At 41.6% G+C, this 21,584-nt stretch overlaps 1 protein-coding gene across 2 annotated transcripts in view; it reads left to right on the forward strand.

Annotated features, from left to right (window-relative positions):
* Positions 1-21,584, forward strand: part of PELI2 (pellino E3 ubiquitin protein ligase family member 2) — a 384,698-nt gene that overhangs the window by 62,584 nt on the left and 300,530 nt on the right. The window contains exons 1-3 of one of the 2 annotated variants that reach the window (XM_081509573.1): positions 15,883-15,904; positions 17,408-17,451; positions 21,335-21,456. The gene's annotated coding sequence lies outside the window, so the exon portion shown is untranslated. Of the gene's footprint in view, positions 1-15,745; positions 15,905-17,407; positions 17,452-21,334; positions 21,457-21,584 lie in introns of those variants that run through there. The other variant, XM_081509572.1, reaches the window with a different exon arrangement.

Here is a 21,584-nt window from a genome sequence, read left to right on the forward strand (position 1 = left end):
ATATCCCATGTACAACTATCTGAATTTCCATAGAGAAGTGAGCAGAAAAGTAAGTAATCTAACTTCAGAAACTTCAGAGTTAATGACTGTTTCCAACTGCTCCTCCTTTGTTCCCCTACTGAACAGTCTTGGAACATTTCTTATGAGCCAGGCATGAGCAAGGTGTATAGAGAGGAGAAAACACCATGCCTGCCCTCAAGGATCCTGTACCCTCCCCTCATCTTCAAGCCTTAGGCCAGGGGTCTGCAAGTTTTTTCTATAAAAGGCCAAATGGTAAATAGTTTTGGCTTTGGAAGCTATGTGGTCTGTTGCAACTATTCACCTCTTACACTGTGATGCTAAAGCAGCCATAGACAGTAGCAAAGAAACGGGTATGGCTGTGCAACAATGAAACTTTATTTAGGAACACAAAATTTTAAAGTTCATGTAATTTTCATGGCCACTAAATATTATTCTTCTTTTGACTTTATTTAATCACTTAAAAACGTAAAGATTATTGTTAGCTTGAGCCTGAACAAAAACTAGGTAAGGGCCAGGATTTAGCCCACAGGCTATAGTTTGCACACCCCTTCCTTAGGCTGTCTCCTCATAACGTGTGGACAAATGCTCTTCTTTAATCTTAATTATGGTCACCACCACTTTCTCCTACCAACAATCCCTATTTCATGTTCCTCTTTCACCATGTCCATACTCACCCAGTCCTGCATTTCTGCTCTTACATTGTAAACAGGATGGACAGAGTCCTCTCTCAGCTCAACACCTGCTCCGGGTGCTCCAGAGCTGTGCTATGGTGTACATCATGGCCTCCGGGGCCTGGCTGCCTTGGCTCCTCTGGATCCCTCTTTGCTTTCCCTGTCAGTTTCCTCCCTTGCCTTTTCCCACCTCCAATAACTCGTGTTCCAGCCACTCCAAATCATCGACAGTTGCTCTTTCCAGGCTGTGCTCCTTGGCCCATTGGGTTTCCCCAGTTTTGGATTCTTAATTTCCTTTCTTGCTGGCTAACTCCTGCTCACTTTTGAGACTCAGCCTCTGCTTCACTTCCAAGTCTTCTTGAACCACACCCCTGCAGGCAGAATTCACATGCCCCCTCTGGGTTCCCAGCCCTCCGTGTGTCCTGGCAAACTTGGAGTACCTTGAAGGTTGTGTCCTGTTCTCTTTCAAGCATGCACTGCAGTGTGGAGAACGTAGTAGATGCTCTGCGGATGTTTTAATGAATTCTCAAACATCAAGACCCCTTTTTATATGCTTTATAAAACTATAGGTGTTGTGTGTAGTCTTTATTGGTTTCCTTTTCCTAGTTTCATGTGTTATTGCTACTATTAAATTTTAAGTTTGTAAGTGCAGACATAGAGTTTTTTTTTTTCTGGAAGTAGACTTCCTTCCAAATATATAAAATAACATTCTGTGGCTCATGGCTCCTCCTCTGAGTGACCATGGTGGGCTTACACCAGAGTATCTTTAACCAACTTGCCTCACAGGGACCACAGAATGTCACTGAGGCCCTGATAGGTATCTTTTTTGGACAGATAAGGAAACTACAACCTCAGAAAGATAAAGCAGCTGGCCTGAGGACGCTGGTAAATAACAAAAACAGAACAAGGGCTGGAAATCAGACCATGGTATCACTAGCATTTGAATTTTTGATGCAGTTTGCAAGGTTAAAATGTTGAGCTCTGAATGTGGATTTGCGATTTATGAGCCAGTAGGTGTGAGGTGGGTGGGGGGATGGGGGTGTTCCTGGGGAGCTGAGCAGTGGTGACCTTTAGTGCCTTGCTTCTTCTGAATAGGATTCCTTGTTTGCTAGTCCTCACAGCCCCTGTCTTGCTCCTCCAGCGTATCAGTCATTCCTTTAAAACAGTGACACTCATTATGGCTGGCAAACAAATGGTCGGGAACTAGGCAACTCCAATTATTGAACTCAGCATGCGAAATCATTTAATCAGAGCTCACAGGACTGAGGGGCAGTATTAAAAGGAAATAGGCACCCTGTCTGGTCCCCAGAATGAACTCTTTTCAGAAGAGAAGAGAGCTTATATTATTTATTGTAGCAGAAAGAAGATATACTGTAGTGTATATTAAATGAGAAGAAGGCTAGATGCTCAGGGATGGGAAACCAAGATGTCACTTGAACTCCATTCCTGATTTCTTTTTTTCAGTTTAATTTTGGAACAGTTATTTAATTATTGTGTAACTCAATTTCCCCACAATAAAATAGAATCACTGCTATTTGTATCTTTTAAGATCTCTTATGATGCTGCCCTGGAACCTGGGGCAGGGCTCTCTATGTTATCTTGTGTTCATCTAAGTGGTTGCAATTACTGAAAGGCCAATAGGACCTCGTTTTAAAGTGGCTTCAGCTGCAAGATGGGTGCCATGGTGCTGGTTGCACTGTGTACACAGATATATTTTTGAATACTTAGAAGCCATAAGCAGACATTTAAAAAGTAATTTGTGTTCACCACCATATGCCTTTTTTGTATAGTATAAGCAGCCTTTTGTTAAATGTGAGGTTATAGGGGACAGAACGTTGTGCTGGGAAGTATAGTAACTGGAAAATACATTGAAGGCTGCTCCAGACAGAGATGCTGAAGGGGAAACAATCCTTCCTTTATATCATTTCCAACTTCTTTTGGTTACCACTTGGGAAGGAGCTCCCTAGGGCAAAGCAGCAAAGACGCAGGAGGCTGCAGAGGGACAGCCAGCCTTCTCACCAACCCATCACTTGGCACAAATGTGCACATGGTGGACACATATGCCCTCTCCCAAGGCATGGAACTTTATTTGGAAAACACTCGCTCTGTTTACCGTCAAAAATCTTTCATATTCTTTTCTGAGAAAACTTAACACTCTCCTCCTGACTGACCGAATTGAAAGAACAAACACACAGTCGTGGGAAGCAGGATACTACTTCCAAATGACCACGTGTAATATGCTTTCCTTAAACGTACAGAGGCATACATCATTAAAAAGTCCACAAAAAATAAATGCTGAAGAGGGTGTGGAAGAAAAGGAACCCTCCTGCACTGTTGGTGGGAATGTAAATTGGTGCAGCCATTGTAGAAAATAGTATGGCGTCTCTTTAAAAAACTAGAGTTGTCATTCAGTTCAGTTCAGTCACTCAGTCGTGTCCGACTCTTTGTGACCCCATGAACCACAGCACGCCAGGCCTCCCTGTCCATCACCAACTCCCAGAGTCCACCCAAACCCATGTCCATTGAGTCGGTGATGCCATCCAACCATCTCATCCTCTGTCGTCCCCTTCTCCTCCTGCCCTCAATCTTTCCAAGCATTAGGGTCTTTTCCAATGAGTCAGCTCTTTGCATCAGGTGGCCAAAGTATTAGAGTTTCAGCTTCAACATCAGTCCTTCCAATGAACACCCAGGATTGATCTCCTTTAGGATGGACTGGTTGGATCTCCTTGCAGTCCAAGGGACTCTCAAGAGTCTTCTACAACACCACAGTTGAAAAGCATCAATTCTTCAACGCTCAGGTTTCTTTATAGTCCAACTCTCACATCCATATAAGACTACTGGAAAAACCATAGCCTTGACTAGACAGACCTTTGTTGGCAAAGTAATGTCTCTGCTTTTTAATATGATGTCTAGGTTGGTCATAACTTTTCTTCCAAGGAGTAAGCCTCTTTTAATTTCATGGCTGCAATCGCCATCTGCAGTGATTTTGGAGCCCAGAAAAATAAAGTCAGTGACTGTTTCCACTGTTTGCCCATCTATCTGCCATGAAGTGATGGGACCAGATGCCATGATCTTAGTTTTCTGAATGTTGAGCTTTAAGCCAAATTTTTCACTCTCCTCTTTCACTTTCATCAAGAGGCTCTTTAGTTCTTCACTTTCTGCCATAAGGGTGGTGTCATCTGCATATCTGAGGTTATTGATATTTCTCCCAGCAATCTTGATTCCAGCTTGTGCTTCCTCCAGCCCAGAGTTTCTCTTGATGTACTCTGCAAATAAGTGAAATAAGCAGGGTGACAATATACGGCCTTGACGTACTCCTTTTCCTATTTGGAACCAGTCTGTTGTTCCATGTCCAGTTCTAACTGTTGCTTCCTGACCTGCATACAGATTTCTCAAGTGGCAGGTCAGGTGGTCTAGTATGCCCATCTCTTTCAGAATTTCCCACAGTTTATTGTGATCCACACAGTCAAAAGCTTTGGCATAGTCAATAAAGCAGAGGTAGATATTTTTCTGGAACTCTCTTGCTTTTTTGATGATCCAGCAGATGTTGGCAATTTGATCTCTGGTTCCTTTGCCTTTTCTAAAACCAGCTTGAACATCTGAAAGTTTATGGTTCACGTATTGCTGAAGCCTAATTGGAGAATTTTAAGCATTACTTTACTAGCGTGTGAGATGTGTGCAATTGTGCAGTAGTTTGAGCATTCTTTGGCATTGCCTTTCTTTGGGATTGGAACGAAAACTGACCTTTTCCAGTCCTGTGACCACTGCTGAGTTTTCCATATTTGCTGGCATATTGAGTGCAGCACTTCCACAACATCATCTTTCAGGATTTGAAATAGCTCAACTGGAATTCTATCACCTCCACTAGCTTTGTTTGTAGTGATGCTTCCTAAGGCCCACTTGACTTCACATTCCAGAATGTCTGGCTCTAGGTGAGTGATCACACCATCGTGATTATCTGGGTCGTAAAGATCTTTTTTTGTATAGTTCTTCTGTGTATTCTTGCCACCTCTTCTTAATATCTTCTGCTTCTGTTAGGTCCATACCATTTCTGTCCTTTATTAAGCCCATCTTTGCATTAAATGTTCCCTTGGTATCTCTAATTTTCTTGAAGAGATCTCTAGTCTTTCCCATTCTGTTGTTTTCCTCTATTTCTTTGCATTGATCTCTGAGGAAGGCTTTCTTATCTCTCCTTGCTATTCTTTGGAACTCTGCATTCAAATGGGTATATCTTTCCTTTTCTCCTTTGCTTTACCCGTCTTTTCACAGCTATTTGTAAGGCCTCCTCAGGCAACCATTTTGCTTTTTTGCATTTCTTTTTCTTAAGGATGGTCTTGATTCCTGTCTTCTGTACAATGTCACGAACCTCCATCCATAGTTCATCAGGCATTCTGTCTATCAAATCTAGTCCCTTAAATCTATTTCTCACTTCCACTGTGTAAGCCATAAGGGATTTGATTTAGGTCATACCTGAATGGTCTAGTGGTTTTCCCTACTTTCTTCAATTTCAGTCTGAATTTGGCAATAAGGAGTTCATGATCTGAGCCACAGTCAGCTCCTGGTCTTGTTCTTTCTTCAATTTCAGTCTGAATTTGGCAATAAGGAGTTCATGATCTGAGCCACAGTCTGCTCCTGGTCTTGTTTTTGTTGGCTGTATAGAGCTTCTCCATCTTTGGCTGCAAAGAATATAATCAATCTGATTTCGGTGTCAACCATCTGGTGATGTCCATGTGTAGAGTCTTCTCTTGTGTTGTTGGAAGAGGGTGTTTGCTATGACCAGTGCATTCTCTTGGCAGAACTCTATTAGCCTTTGCCCTGCTTCATTCTGTACTCCAAGGCCAAATTTGCCTGTTACTCCAGGTGTTTCTTGACTTCCTACTTCCTACAGTCACGGACAACTAGCCAATCTGATCACATGGACCACAGCCTTGTCTAACTCAGTGAAACTAAGCCATGCTATATGGGGCCACCCATGATGTATGGGGCATGGTGGAGAGGTCTGACAGAATGTGGTCCACTGGAGAAGGGAATGGCAAACCACTTCAGTGTTCTTGCCTTGAGAACCCCATGAGCAGTATGAAAAGGCAAAAAGATAGGACACTGAAAGATGAACTCCCCAAGTCAGTAGGTGCCCAATATGCTACTGGAGATCAGTGGAGAAATAACTCCAGAAAGAATGAAGGGATGGAGCCGAAGCAAAAACAACACCCAGTTGTAAATGGGACAGGTGATAGAAGCAAGATTCGATGCTGTAAAGAGCAATATTGCATAGGAACCTGGAATGTTAGGTCCATGAATCAAGGCAAATTGGAAGTGGTCAAACAGGAAATGACAAGAGTGAACATCGACATTCTAGGAATCAGCGAACTAAGATGGAGTGGAATGGGTGAATTTAACTCAGATGACCATTTTATCTACTCCTGTGGGCAGGAATCCCTTAGAAGAAATGGAGTAGCCATCATGGTCAACAAAAGAGTCCAAAATGCAGTACTTGGATGCAATCTCAAAAATGACAGAATGATCTCTGTTCGTTTCGAAGGCAAACCATTCAGTATCACGGTAATCCAAGCCTATGCCCCAACCAGTAACGCTGAAGAAGCTGAAGTTGAATGGTGCTATGAAGACCTACAAGACCTTTTAGAACTAACACCCAAAACAGATGTCCTTTTCATTATAGGGGACTGGAATGCAAAAGTAGGAAGTCAAGAAACACCTGGAGTAACAGGCAAATTTGGCCTTGGAGTACAGAATGAAGCAGGACAAAGGCTAATAGAGAGTTGTCACATGATCCTGCAATTCCACTCCTGGACATATATTCACAGAAAACTGTAATCTGATAAGATACATGTACCCCTGTGTTCATAGTTCATTGTTTACCATAGCCCAGATATGGAAGGAACCTAAATGTCCATCAACAGATGAATGGATAAAGATGTGGTAAAAGTGCAAGTTGCTCAGTTGTGTCTGACTCATTGCGACCCCATGGCCTATACGGTCCATGGAATTCTCCAGGCCAGAATACTGAGTGGGTAGCCTCTCTCTTCTCCAGGGGATCTTCCCAACCCAGGAATCGAACCCAGGTCTCCCACATTGCAGGCGGATTTGTTACCCACTGAGCCACAAGGAACATGTACACAATAGAATACTACCCAGCCAGAGAAAAGAATGAAATAACGCCATTTGCAGCAACATGGATGGGCCTAGAGAATATCATACTAAATGACGTAAGTCAGAGAAAGACAAACACTATATAATATCACCTATGTGTGGAATCTAAAATATGATACAAATAAACTTATTTACAAAATGGAAACAGACTCACAGACATAGAGAACAAACATGGTTACCAAAGAGGAATGGGGCAGGGAGGGATAAATGAGAAGCTTTAGGATTAACAGATACAACTACTATATATTAAATAGATAAACAACAAGGTGCTGCTGTCGATAGCACAGGGAACTATATTAAATACCTTATAATAACCTGTAATGAAAAACAATACAAAAATAATTTATATATGTGTATGTATATGACTGAATCACCTTGCTGTACATTAGAAACTAACATGTTATAAATCAAATATACTACAACCTCCACCACCAAACCATAGAGAGGCATGGAGTAAAACTTAATAATCCATTAAATAAAATTAATTTCACTTAAACACTGCATACAAATATATATATGTATAGCATATACAGATAGATTTTTTATTGCATTTTTGGGTTTCAGTCCTTATTGTCTTTCAGAGCTGTCCTCCTGTCTTAGGTAGCTTTGAGAGGCTACATACTAGCTACATGTTGCATAGACAGCCAAAATGGGTAGTTTGCAATGTGGTTGGTACAGGAATTAGTGGGGACTCAACACGCTTTTTTGGTTCATGCAGCCTTCAGGAAGACTAGACTCTGTATCAGGTCTTTTAAATGAGCTTGATGAGTATTTTAATCTCATTTTAATCTGTTTCTCATTTTATTTGAATTGAACTCTCTGGGTTCAATGTCAGTGGAGGAAACTGGATTCATTTGCCCTAAGCAAAATGTCACATTCTTCCTGCTTGGATAGCAAGACCTGGAGGGAAAGGAGGACTAACAGGGGGCCAAGGGTAATTAGTGAGCAGACCCACATTAATCATTTTAATTTGGTGGGTCGAAGTGACAGAATCCTGTCACATTTTTTAAAATCTTCATGCATGTTTTTTTTTTTCCTGGTATTTTCTTTCTGTCTCTTTTGCTTTTTAATCTCTATTTTTTCTTTGTTTTCCCCCTAGAAGCAAACAAAATATTCAAAAGGCAGGTTTTGAGAACTCTAATCAAGAAGTCATTCCTAGGAGAAAACATGCTGAACCACAACTTGGTTTGGGGCCTAATGCAGCCAGAAATGATCTTTTAAAATATTCTGATCAGGGGCTTGGAAAACAGAAGATTTAACATTTCAGCTCAGAAGAGTATGATTATCTTGGAGCGGATGTGGTAGTTTCAGCCACGTAATTTTAGACATTCTAATTGGCAGTTTAAAAATAGCAGAGTCACAGCCTCCTCCCCTGGGCTATTCCCTTGGTTTTGTCCTTGAGTGTGCTTTGTATTTGGGAGTCTTCTGATGGCTGGGGCCGGTCTGGGAACCACTCATTCATGGGTCCTCATGGACCATCTCCCAGGCCTGCTTGCCTCTGCCCTGAAATACCACCAAGGTAACAAAACTTATATGTTCTTAGGAATGCTCCCAGCTTCCAGTTTACAGACATATTCTCCTTCCTTCTCTAATAACTAGGTGCTTAAAGGATGTACTTCGGTGATGATATTAAATTAAATCCATCCCTGGGCACCTTAAGCTTCCAGCTGAATGGCATCATTTTCTTTCCAGGTAATAAGTACTTTAGGATGTGATCAAGGAAAGGAAAACACTGATTTCAAATAACCAATGATTTGCCAAATTCTGTGTGAGGCGGTGTCCATATGCTGAAACAAATGTTTGTTCTTCTTTGCTTTGGCAGTGAGATGACACATCAGAGTAGATGCCCACAACAAACTACATGTTTCCCTTTTGCATTTTCAAGGAGCCCTGAGTCCGCACTGGTTGGACATGAAGTTGCTCATCCTCACCCAATTTCAGTCTCTTGAGTTTCCTTTCCAGGAGACACTGGCTGCATCTCTGAGGGCGAATAGGGCGGGGGTGGGGGGCTGGTGAGGAGCTGGGGTAAGAATCGACTGGAGCTGTCTTATCCAGGCAGAGAATTTGGGGGGAACTGTGCTGGGAGATTCTCAAACCCTGTGGGAAGTGGTTTATTATCCTCGCTTTAAGTTTTATTAACAGGGAAATCTTGTACTTTCTCAACCAATGAGGCCACAAGAGCATAAACTATATTAAGTCCATAAATCCCAGAGTGCCAAATCTCTGGAGTAGCAAGCATCTGCTCTCTAACCCACAGTGAGCAATAAATCTCCCTGTCCCTTTGCATAGCGGGCTTTCAGTATAGAGAACACTGCTGCTCACCAGGCACCCTTTCTTTCTGCTCTTTCCCCCAACAGGCCTTGAATTCATTGCCCTCTCACACCTTAAACACTCTTATAATGCATTGTTTTTTAAAAATAGGGGGAAAAAACAAAGTTGTCTTTTCCTGGCTGTTTAGACACAGGAGGTGAAACCTGCTGATATGAGGCTTGTCTTTCATCCTAAACTCTTGGAAACAAATCAGGAACATTAACTGAGGTGTGTGCTCTCTTGACACTACTCTGTCTTCTCCAAGCCTTCTCCCGTGGAGCCCGTAAGGAGAGTAACTGTTGACATGAGAACAGAATCCAGCCTCTCTTTTCACTTTTGCCAGGAGTCTTGGTAAGAAAGGCAGCCTCAGTGCCTGGCAGGGATGAAGGACAGCCTGCGCTCTCCTTCCCCAGGCCACCCTTGTGAATTTCAGGCATTGGTGAAATTTCACCTTTGTGAAATTCATCCAGGGGAACTCGCGTACGCCTCTGGAGAAGAGAGAGGGTCTGCACTCAAGAGAAGCGGTAATGCCTTCTCTCAACATGAATGAAGGTTAAGAACACACCCAAATGGTCCCCAGCGAGGTGAGACTCGTTGGCGTGGACAGGAATCATTATTTAAATCACTAGGTCTGTTTTCTTTTTATGATATACCTGGGGTAAAGGCCTGGAACACCAAAGGTCCTGTATCCCCGAAGAACAAAAGTGCAGTCAGGTCTGTTTGCCTGTGGACTCATGGAATTGAGCCATCTTCTTCTGGTTCCTTATTTAACTACAAAGTACAGTTTCCCTTTTGTGCGTTGAAAAGCATCCTTGTTACTCTTCTAGTCCAGTCTCTCTTGCTAAGAAGGCCTTCTGCACATTCATAGATGTTAGGTTATTAGCCATTTTCCCTCTAATTTTTTATATTTGTAATTTATTTTTTATTTAATAAATTTCATTTTTAGAACAGTTTTTAGTTAATAGAAAAATGAGCAGAAAGTACAGAATTCCCATATACTTTCCCACTCCCCCAGTTTCCCCTATTATTACTACCTTTTACTTTTAATTAACATTATAAACGACAGAGGACAATCATTTTTGTGAAAAGGAAGGACTTGCACCTACATTATCTCACTTAACAGAGTGTGTTCAGGAAGCAAAAGCATCCCTTGATGGCCGATTGTGGACATGAACCTCCGAGCATGAGTGTAGTTAGTGATGGGGGTGAGGACGCAACAGCTGGGAAACCCCCAGTTCTTGTTCTCAGTGACCTAACCCACATCTGGGGAGTGCATTCAAGGAGTGAGGATCAAGTGGGGGCTCCCAGGGCAGAAGAAGGAAATGAGACTGTTTCCTATGACTGCTACAAGAATCATCACAAACCCGGCAACTTAAAACAAACAAGTTCATTATCTTTTTGAATTTCTGAATGTCAGAAGTTTGAAATGGGTCTGGATGTCAACAGAGTTGTGTTCCTCCTGAAAGCTCTAAGGAAGACTCTGTGTCTTTGCTTTTTCTGTTTCCTAGAGGCTGCCCGCACTCCTTGGCTCAAGCGCTCCCTTTCTGTCCTCAAAGCCGACAGCGGCTGGTAGTCTTTCTCACGCTGCATCTCTCTGATGCTGACTCTCCTCCGTCTTTCATTTGTACGGACTTTGGTAGCTACATAAGGCCCACCTGGATAAACCAGCATACTCTCTCCATTTCAAGATCAGCTGATTAGCAATCTCAATTCCCCTTTGCCAGGGAAGGTAACATATTCACAAGTTCTGGGGGTTGGGAAGTGGACATCTTCGGGGGTCATTATTTTGCCAACCACACAAGGTATTGTCCTGGAGAAGTAGAGCCTGGGATCAAAGTCAGCAGTGAATCGTGTTCTCATCCTTCTCAGGAGTAATTAGAAACAGGGCCCAACCTCCTCATTTAGCTCCACATCACTTCTTCCAGAAAGCCTTTTGAATCTGCTGTCCAATACAAGAGATACTAGACCCACATAGCATCTAAAGAGTGACTAGTCTGAACGGAGATGTGTTCTGGGTATAAAATATGCACCAGATTTCAAAGACTTAGTGCAAAAAAAGAATGTAAAATATTTTTGCAGTCATGATTTTTAAAATGTCAGTTATCCTTTGAAATGATAATATTTTGGTACATTATGAAATTAATTTCTCCATATTTTTTACTTCATAAATTTGGCTTCAAGAAACTCTAAAATAGCGGATCAGGCTTGAACGATATTTTTTTTTCTGGGCAGTGTGACTCTGTAACAGCTCTGGACTGAGCCCAGTGCTTCCTCTGTGTGTACTTACAGTCCCTTATTCAGACCTTAAACATTTACCTACAGGATAATTATCAATGTGCGTGACTTTCTTTCTCCCACCACACAGTGAGTTGCTAAAGGACAGAGGCTGTGTGTTACCAATCATTGTATCTCTAGTGCTGGTATATGTTAGTGCCTGGAATGTTAGAATAATAATCATTATCATAATCAGCACTTACACTGTACTAACTGTATGCATGCTCAGTCACTAAGTCATGTCCAACTGTTTTGTGACCCCACGGACCGTAGCCTGCCAAGCTCCTCTGTCCATGGGATTTTCCAGGCAAGAATACTGGAGTGGTTTGCCATTTCCTTCTCCAGGGGATCTTACTGACCCAGGAATCAAACCCAAGTCTCCTGTGTCTCCTGCATTGGCAGGTGGATTATTTACCACTGTGCCACCTGGGAGCTTTGTTCCAAATGCCTTACACATTAGCTCAATCTAGCCTTACAACACTCTCTAGGTGAATGAATTTAGGGAAGTTACTTTTGACATTTTATATCTGTCTCTTCATCCATAATATGGGGCTAGTTATAGTACCTATCTCAAAGCTATTAATTATGTGAGAATTAACTAGTTATTTTATATATACGTATTTTTGAGGCTCATCTGGTGGCTCAGCAGTGAAGAATCTGCCTGCAATGCAAGAGACGCAGGAGACTTGGGTTTGATCCCTGGGTCAGGAAGATCCCCTGGAGGAAGGCATGGCAACCCATTCCAGTATTCTTGCCTGGAAAATCCCATGGACAGAGGAGCTTGGCAGGCTACGGTCCATAGAGTTGCTAAGAAGTGGACATTACTAAAGCCACTATGCACGCACACATACATATTGCTGGGAATAACTTTGACCTCAGGCAAAACCTCAAAGGTGGAGATTTCTTTGACTTAAAGTCAGATGTACTCAGAGAACAGACTGGAACTGGCTACTGCTGGGAATGTTCTAAGTCACCTGGAAGAGTACAGGCTGTGGGTAAGAGGGGATTACTGCTCCTATTTCCGGGCCTCGAACAGCCCTTGCTTAGGTAGAAGCTCCCCATTCACTCTGCTGTCCCTCACCTGATATACTGATTCTAGAAAATCAGGGATAGATGGGGGCACCTGCAAACCAGCCCAGGGTCTTCTGCGCACGACTTGCCAAGGGCACATAGAAGGATTTGGTGGTGAGATGGGGATTTTGCTAACCATTTCTCCCTGAACGTAGCAGCTTTACACATCAAGTTACTCAGTTTCTGAAGCTTAGTCTATATGTTACAAATCAAGACAAAGCATATATGTTACAAATCATTATTTTAAAAAGAAAAACTCATTTAAGATGACTTCAAATGACCATGACTCCATAACCAGGAGTCCACATAGTCACCTCGAGGAGTTTATCAGAGCCACCAAAATATTGCTCATTTCTAGCATCTGGTGTGAGGGTCTTCTCTAGATGCAGCTGGGTCTGTCCCGGAGACCTGCAGCCCCCATGATTCCTGCTTGCAGTCTCTCTGGTTCCTTTTCAAGCTATTAAAAAGTCGAGGTCATGCTGCAAGGCTTGGCCTGTAAATTTCAAACTCCCAGCCTAAATGTGCACAAAGCATATGAGTAGGTCTCCAGCAGGTTTCACTGCCACAGGAGGTGAGGGAATCAAAGGCAGGGGGTTGGTCTCTAAAAGGCCTGGAGAAATTTATGACTCAATTTAAAACCACTTGTAGTTTATCAAAGCAAAGGAAATGGAATCACAAGCTTCGGGCCAGGAGTAGATTTTCTGTAAGAGTGAAAGAGGAGCCTGTCCTTCTATCCAGTCTTCCATGACAGCAGAATCTTTTCCCAAATCCCACAAATTTGGCAACAAAGCAATCTCTTTTTGACATGACCAGTGATAAAACAGGATTTATAAATGTCAAGACTACCTCTCTAATCCTTGACTAACTAGAGAGGCCAAGAGTCCCCTGGGCTGGCTCAGTGGTGACACACAGCAGTAGAAATACAGAGCACAGGTGGACCTAAATCTGTGGGTTTGGTCTCAAACGTAACCATAGACCTGCATGACCTTTGCCAAGACAACTGACTGCTTTTCCTGAGAGGACTGAAATGTAGAAGGTCCCGCAGTTGAGTGTTCGTTTGTTCTTTGATGTTGTTTAGGATTCCAGTTTGTCAGGCACACTTGCAAGTACATTGAAGCACATTGCTGATTTCTCTATGTATAATCTAGGCCCTAGGAGATAGATGTTGCACATTTTCTATTAGGTGGTACCTGCTAGGAACAGAGACCTGGCTAAAGAGGCTTAAACATGCAATTGCCACGCAGAAAGTTATTTCTCCCATGTATTAAAAAGTCTGGAGGGAAGCAGAGACTGTCCTTAGTTCAATGGAACAAAGATGTCAGATCTAAAGGCATCTGTGATTTGTTTGGCTGCTGGAGCTCCAGCCATCACTTCTGTTTCTCAGGCAATAGAGAGAGCAGAAGGAGAAACAAGGGCTTTATTGAAAGCCTCACCCAGTGACTACTGCTGACATCACATCAGCCACACTTAAATGTAAAGGAGGCTAGAAATATGCTATCTAGGTTGGTCATAACCTTCCTTCCAAGGAGTAAGCGTCTTTTAATTTCATGGCTGCAATCACCATCAGCAGTGATTTTGGAGCCCAAAAAATAAAGTCTGACACTGTTTGCAATGTTTCCCCATCTACTTCCCACGAAGTAATGGAACCAGATGTCATGATCTTAGTTTTCTGAATGTTGAGGTTTAAGCCAACTTTTTCACTCTCCTCTTTCACTTTCATCAAGAGGCTCTTTAGTTCCTCTTCACTTTCTGCCGTAAGGGTGGTGTCATCTGCATATCTGAGGTTATTGATATTTCTCCCGGCAATCTTGATTCCAGCTTGTGTTTCTTCCAGCCCAGCATTATATACATATATAAGTGTATAAATAAATATGCAGTATTTGTCTTTCTGTGTCTGACTTATTTTGTTTAGCACAGTGCCCTCAAGATCCATCCATGTTGTTGCAAATGGCAGGATTTTCTTTTTTAAGGATGAATGATATTCCATTATATGTGTGTGTATATATACATATATATATACACATCACATTTTCTTTATCCATTCATCCATTGGAAGACCACTGAAAGAGTGTTCCATCCACTGAAAGATTGTTTCAGTATCTTGGCTATTGTGAATAATGCTGCAGTGAATATGGGAGTGTAGATATTCCTTTGAGATGCTGATTTTGTTTCCTTCAGCTATTTACCCAGGAGTGGAATTGCTGGATAATATAGCAGTTCTGCTTTTAATTTTTTGAGGAACCACCATACTGTTTTCCAAAATGGTTATACCTAGGAGTAATGTCTTCTTTAATACTTCTGCAAGATGTATTACCCATAGGACTGAGCTTGAATGGGGAATAAAACACCAGCTTCATAAGCATTCTTCCCTACCCATATGAATTCTCTATTATTTTTCTACAGAACTTCTCCTCCCTCTTTTATCTGAAAAGAGATTACTTGGTCAGTACACAATAGCATCTACAATGTACCATGCAAGTCAAGGAAATGGATCTACCAGTGATTCTTCATTCTGGCTGCAAATCAGAATCACCTGGGCAACTTTTAAAATCCAGATTCCCAGAGTTTCATCCAGAGATTTTGATTCAGAAAGTATGGGGTGGTGTTCCTAATTCTGTAACTTTACAGGGTGCTCCAGATAATTCTGATGTGCCATGACGTGTAGAAATCGTTGGGGCAGAGCCCTTCCTTCTTTGTACCACTGCCATTAGAGCACTTATAGGATGCTACAGCAGCTTGTTCATGTGTCTGATTCTGCACCAAACTCCTAAGGTGGGGACTATCTTTTCTTTTAGCATTCCTTCTGAGCTCTGTGTTTGAGTGTCTAATTCATAGTTTTGTTTGTTTGTTTAGTCACTAAGTCATGTCTGACTCTTTGAGACTCCATGGACTGTAGCCCATCAAGTTCCTCTGTCCATGGGATTTCCCAGGCAAGAATACTGGAGTGGGTTGCCATTTCCTTCTCCCTTAGTGCATAGTAGGTGTTCCATAATCATCTGTTATATTGTTTAAGCAAATGGAACATGTAATAATTCACCTCCACAGAGTGCTGCTAAGAAAAGTGGTGGTCAGTCAGTTGTGTCTGACTCTTTGTGACCCCATGGACTATAACCCACCAGGCTCCTCTGTCCATGGAATTCTTCAGGCAAGAATATTGGAGTGAGTAGCCAGTCCCTTCTCCAGGGGATCTTTCCCATCCAGGAATTGAACCCAGATCTCTCGCATTGCAGGCAGATTCTTTACCGTCTGAGCCACCAGAGAAGCCCCATGCTGCTGAGAACACTAGCGCAAAGAAGCTTGTCTTATTACTGAGCAACCTGGCTTAACAACACCCAAGGACAGAATGAGCTATGGAAGTGGCCAAGAAGGGATTTCTAATAAACTTGGTGGTAAGTCACCTTGACAATCTTGAGATTCTTGAACTTTTTAAAAAAAAAACAAAATAGCGTATTTACAAATAATTGTGGTGCCAGTGACCTATAGTGGTTATAAAGTTTATTTAAAAGAATTCATGTAAAGTGCTTAGCACAGTGCTGAGAGCAAAATAATGAATGTTACATGATGATAATGACAACAATTATAGTAGAAAAGTCTTCTTAAAAACTTAGAACAGATTGAAAAACATAAGAAAGAAACCAAAAATTTACTGTTAATCTTGCCAGCAGGATCAGTAGCCTTGTATTTATGATTTTTTTTCAGTGTTTTCCCCAAGCATCTATATTAACATGTACTTTAAAATATATAAAGTAAATATTAAAAGTATGTATTATATGTTTTTGAATGGCTAGCAAGCACATGCAAAGAGAGGAAAGTTGAAGAGGGAGAGGATATATGTGTCCACATAGCTAATTCACTTTATTGTACAGCAGAAACTGAAACTAACACATCATTGTAAAGCAATTATACGCCAATAAAATAAATAAAATTCAAAAGAAAAGAGGTTCAACATCGCTAATCATTAGGGAAATGTAAATCAAAATCACAATCAGATACCACCTCACACATATTACTATGACTACTATCGAAAAACCAGAAAACCACAAGTTTAATGAGGATATGGGGAAATTGGAATCTTTGTGTACTTTTTGTGGGGGTGTAAAGTGGTGGAAAACAGTATGGTAGTTCCTCAAAAAAGTTTAAAATGCAATTACTATATGACCAGAAATTCTGCTTCTGGGAGTATACCCAAAACAATTGTAAGCAGGGTCTTTGAAATTGAAATAATTGAAAGAGGCATTTACATAGTGCTATGTACTAAATTATGTCGCCTCAAAATTCATCTGCTGAAGCCCTAACCCCCTATAAGATGATATTTGGAGGTGAGACCTTTGAGAAATAATTAAGGTTTTTTTTTAAAAAAAAAAATTTTCTCAAACCTGTTAGTTTAAAAAAGAAGTTGAGTAAAAAAAAAAAACCACAAACCTGTTAGTTTAAAAAAGAAGTTGAGTCAAAAAAAAAAACCACAAACCTGTTAGTTTAAAAAAGAAGTTGAGTAAAAAAAAAAAAAACACAAACCTGTTAGGTTTAAAAAAGAAGTTGAGTGGAAAAAAAAAAACACAAACCTGTTAGTTTAAAAAAGAAGTTGAGTGAAAAAAAAAATCACAAACCTGTTAGTTTAAAAAAGAAGTTGAGTAAAAAAAAAAAAAAAAACCTGTTAGTTTAAAAAAGAAGTTGAGTAAAAAAAAAAAACACAAACCTGTTAGTTTAAAAAAGAAGTTGAGTAAAAAAAAAAACACAAACCTGTTAGTTTAAAAAAGTTGAGTAAAAAAAAAAAAATTTTTCTATTAGAATATAATTGATTAGCAATGTTGTATTAGTTTCAGTTATACAGCAAAGTGATTCAGTTATACATATACATGCATCTATTTTTTTCAAATTCTTTTCCCATTTAGGTTATTCCAGAATATTGAGCAGAATTTCTTGTGCCTCACAGTAAGTTCTTGCTGGTCATCTATTTATAGCAGTGTGTATATGTCCATCCTAAACCCCCAATTTATCCCTCCGTCCCACTGCTCCCCCCGGTAATCATAAGTTTGTTCTCTAAGTCTGTGAGTTTATTTCTGTTTTATAAATAAGTTCATTTGCATCATTTTTTTTTTAAGATTTAACATATAAGTGATTATGTGATATATGTCTTTCTCTATCTGACTTCACTTAGTATGATAATTTCCAAGGAAATAATTAGGTTGAGATAAGGTTCTGAGGTTCTGAGAGTGGGGCCCTCATGATAGGTTCAATGCTCTTATAAGAAGAGACATCATTGTAAGAAGATACAACTTATATGAAGTAACTAGAGTAGTCAACATCATAAAGACAGAAAGTAAAATGGTAGCTGCCCTGGGCTTGGCAGAAAGGGAAATACAGTGTTATTATTTAATGGGTACAGAGTTTTAGTTTGTAAGATGAAAAGAGTTCTGGAGATGGGTGGTGGTGTTAGTTACACAGCAATATAGATGTACTAATACTTCTTACCATTGAGCCGCACACTTGAAAATGGTTAAGACGATAAATTTTATGTCAGGTGTATTTTAACATAATAAACCTTGTTGGAAAAGACCCTGATGCTGGGAAAGATCGAAGGCAAATGGAGATGAGGGCGGCAGAGGATGAGATGGTTAGATAGCATCACTGACTCAATGGACATGAACTTGAGCAAACTCTGGGAGATAGTGAAGGACAGGGAGGCCTTGCATGCTGCAGTCATTGGGATTGCAAAGAGTCAGGCACAACTTAGTGGCTGAACAACAACAGTGTTTTAATATATTTTAATATTTTATTTTAAACATATTAGTTTAAATATATAAAATAATATCATTGAAAGATATGTTAATATAATATAAATAAAAATTTAGAAATAAGCATTTCCAACTTTGAATCAGCACTGTTTCTTCAGAAAGCTCTTGTATGTACCCACTTTGCACCTGCTTCATTGATCTGGGGTCCTTTGGCCACAATTCTCTGTTCCACTGCGTAGAGAACCTGGCCTGCTACTCTGCACAGGCCGGACTGGCATGGCGAGCCTGAACTGCTCTCATAGGGATGGTAAATTGGTATGACCAGCAGCCTGAACAGCCTGATCCTCTCGTTGGGCTCTGCTGAGCTCTAGGTCACCATGTTGTCAACAAGGGGAGGTTTCTCCCCGTGAAGCTGTCAGCATGTTCATTATCAGCCCTCCCTTCTGCTGCCAATCGGAAAGATGACATGTGGCCATCTCTTGGTTGCCACACGTTAAGCCTCCTCTCACAATGGGCACTTGGTTTGGAGCTATCCTGGGCATTTGAAAGTGACATTGCTATTTCCTACAAGCTGAGACCCATGAATCATTCCAGCCAAAGGTAAAAATTTACATTTCAATGATCAGCAAGTTTCAGTGCATTTAAGAAACTGGCCTGAGTTGCTCAGCCCCGATACACAGGTTTTGTTAATGAATTTGGCAGAGGGGAGTTGCATTCCTAGGCTAAGTATTAGAACAAAAAGGACCTGTTTTCCCATGTAATGAATTGCTGAGAAATTATTCAAAATGTGACTTAAAAAGCCTCTTGCCAGCAAGCTCAATTCTCTTGAGTCATGAATTAGATAATGGGCTTTTATAAACCCACAGAGGGAAACCCTCTGAGGATTTATGTGGGTGAGGAGAGAATGTCTGTGCAGAGCTGCTACCTTCTCCCAAGTGCTCCTGCACAATGCAGAGGCCCGGGGACCTTGTCTCCAATGCCAAGGCCAATTGGACCACTGTCAAGGGTGTAATCAGCAGCACTCACCCTGAACACTTGCCCAGCTGGCAGCTGCCAGTCTCACCGGACACAGCAGAGTGCTGCCCTGGCCCTGCTTCTGGAAGCAGAGGTTGCCTGGGAAGAATGGTCGGGTGGGCAAGGAAGGCCTCCTCCCCAGCCCCGTCACTTTCCTGAGGATGTGGTCCTGGATCTCAGCCCCAACCCATATTCAGTTGAGACCTGAGCCTCCCATGCAACTGAGACTTACAGCCCCTCAGTGTATAATGAGGGATCCTTTGAAGGTGATTCGTTAGAAACTAAGCTCCACATAACAGGAACATAGTCCCTTTCACAAGCAACCTCCAAGAATGAAGGAGATAATCTCCAATCAAGAGGGTCTCAGACTGTAACAATAAACTTCATGATGTCCTCTAACCAAGCTTTCCCTAAGGTCAAGGGCCCCTATGAGTACACAGAGCTATTCGGTGTATGTTTTAACCCGCTTGAAGGTTCTCTGCTATAAGGGACACAAACTATTTCTATCCCCAAGGCGAGGGAACCTTTCCTTGTGCAACTTTGATTACCTCTCAGGCTAGCTATCTGCCTTGACCTGAGTATAGGGCAAATTGGATTATGCCTCCTGTTCACTGTCCGCTTGGGCTATGTGTGCCCTTGGACTACCAGCTTGGAGCTCTGGCCTGGCTCCCAGTCATGACTTGGGCATGAGGACCACCTGGATGAGACATCTGTCAGCCCAATGATGGCCAAGATAATCTGGCAACACCTACTTTTTCTGATTCCTGAGAGGTTCCCAGGACTATTTAGCAGTCTCATGTAACCAGTGGCCATAGAAGCCACGAAGAATTTTCTCTGTAACCTTTACATGCTGTTTGAGAGGGATTTTCCTTGTCCTGAAACTAGAAGATACAATGGGTACATGTGTGCTAAGTTGCTTCAGTCATGTCCAACTCTTTGCAACCCTATTGACTGTATGCCGCCAGGCTCCTCTGTCCATGGGATTCTCCAGGCTAGAGTACTGGAGTGGGTTGCCATGCCCTCCTCCAGGGGATCTTCCTGACCCAGAGATCAAACCTGTGTCTCTTATGAGTACTTTACCACTAGCACTAGGGTGAGAATGCCCTCAAGTCACCCCAGTATAAAAGTTTAAAAAGGACAATATGCCCTTCCTAGATAGGACTGGGCCTGAAAATATCATTATTCGGGGGATTACAACTCTCGTGTTTCTGCTTCCCAATGGTTTTCACTGCTCTCTCTCCAAAAACTTCAATGAATTGTAGACCTGGGAACTCACATCAACTCCTGGAACTAAAAGGGCATGCTGATATGAATGAGTTTTGGTGGATTCTGGAGGTGTGGGCTTGATGTTTATTGGCCTGTGTGGTTAGGATGCGGCAGCAAGCAGACCAAGTTTGCATAGCCTGGGGGGTTAGCCAGCATTCTTCGCATCTGTGGCTACCTGAGTTTTATGTGTGGTCATGGTCACACTGGGATGACAAGTGCGTGTTTTTGCCATTTCCCTTTTAATTCAGTAATTCAGTATTGAGTGCAATGCCCAGAATTGTAGTTAGTGCTTCAAGATACAGAAAGAAGTGTAAGTTATAAACCAGTTGAAAATTTCCTCAAATTTGTCTTTTTTCTCAGCTGATAACTCAGCCCTGAGTTCTCAGCCGTTGTGATTTGAGTCAAAATATGTTAGCAGCTGTAGACCTTCTAGAGGTTATGATCTGGGATTTGTCTGGCAATGGCATGCCCCAGATCAAAGCCAGCACTCTGATCTTCATGGGTGAGCTCCGATTGCCTTTGTTTTTGTTAATTAAATTTAATTTTTTTAAAATTGGAGAATGTTGCGTTGGTTTCTGCTGTACAACATGAATCAGCCATATGTATACATATATCCCCTCCCTCTTAGGCCTCCCTCCACCACCACCCCCCATCCCGCCCCTCTAGATCATCGCAGAGCATGAAGCTGAGCTCCCTGTGCTATAACAGCAGCTTCCCACTAGTATCTATTTCACACTTGATAGTGTGTATATGTCAGTGCTACTCTGTTTGTCTCACCCTCTCCTTCCTGCCCTGTGTTGGCAGGTGAATGAATAAAGAAGATGTGGTAAATATATGCAGTGAAATATCACTCAGCCATAAAAAGGAATGGAATTGGGTCCTCTATGGTGATGTGGATGAACGTAGAGTCTGTCATACAGAGTGAAGTAAGTCAGAAATAAAAAAACAAATATTGTATATTAATGCGTATATATGAAATCCAACTGCCTTTGTTTCTTGATTGATACCTGAGGTTCCCATAGGATGGGAATTTTGCCAGTATGTATTTTAGAGG

This window comes from Giraffa tippelskirchi, chromosome 7, assembly GCF_054371585.1.
Source record: "Giraffa tippelskirchi isolate mGirTip1 chromosome 7, T2T-mGirTip1v1.2.pri, whole genome shotgun sequence".
NCBI lineage: Eukaryota > Metazoa > Chordata > Mammalia > Artiodactyla > Giraffidae > Giraffa > Giraffa tippelskirchi.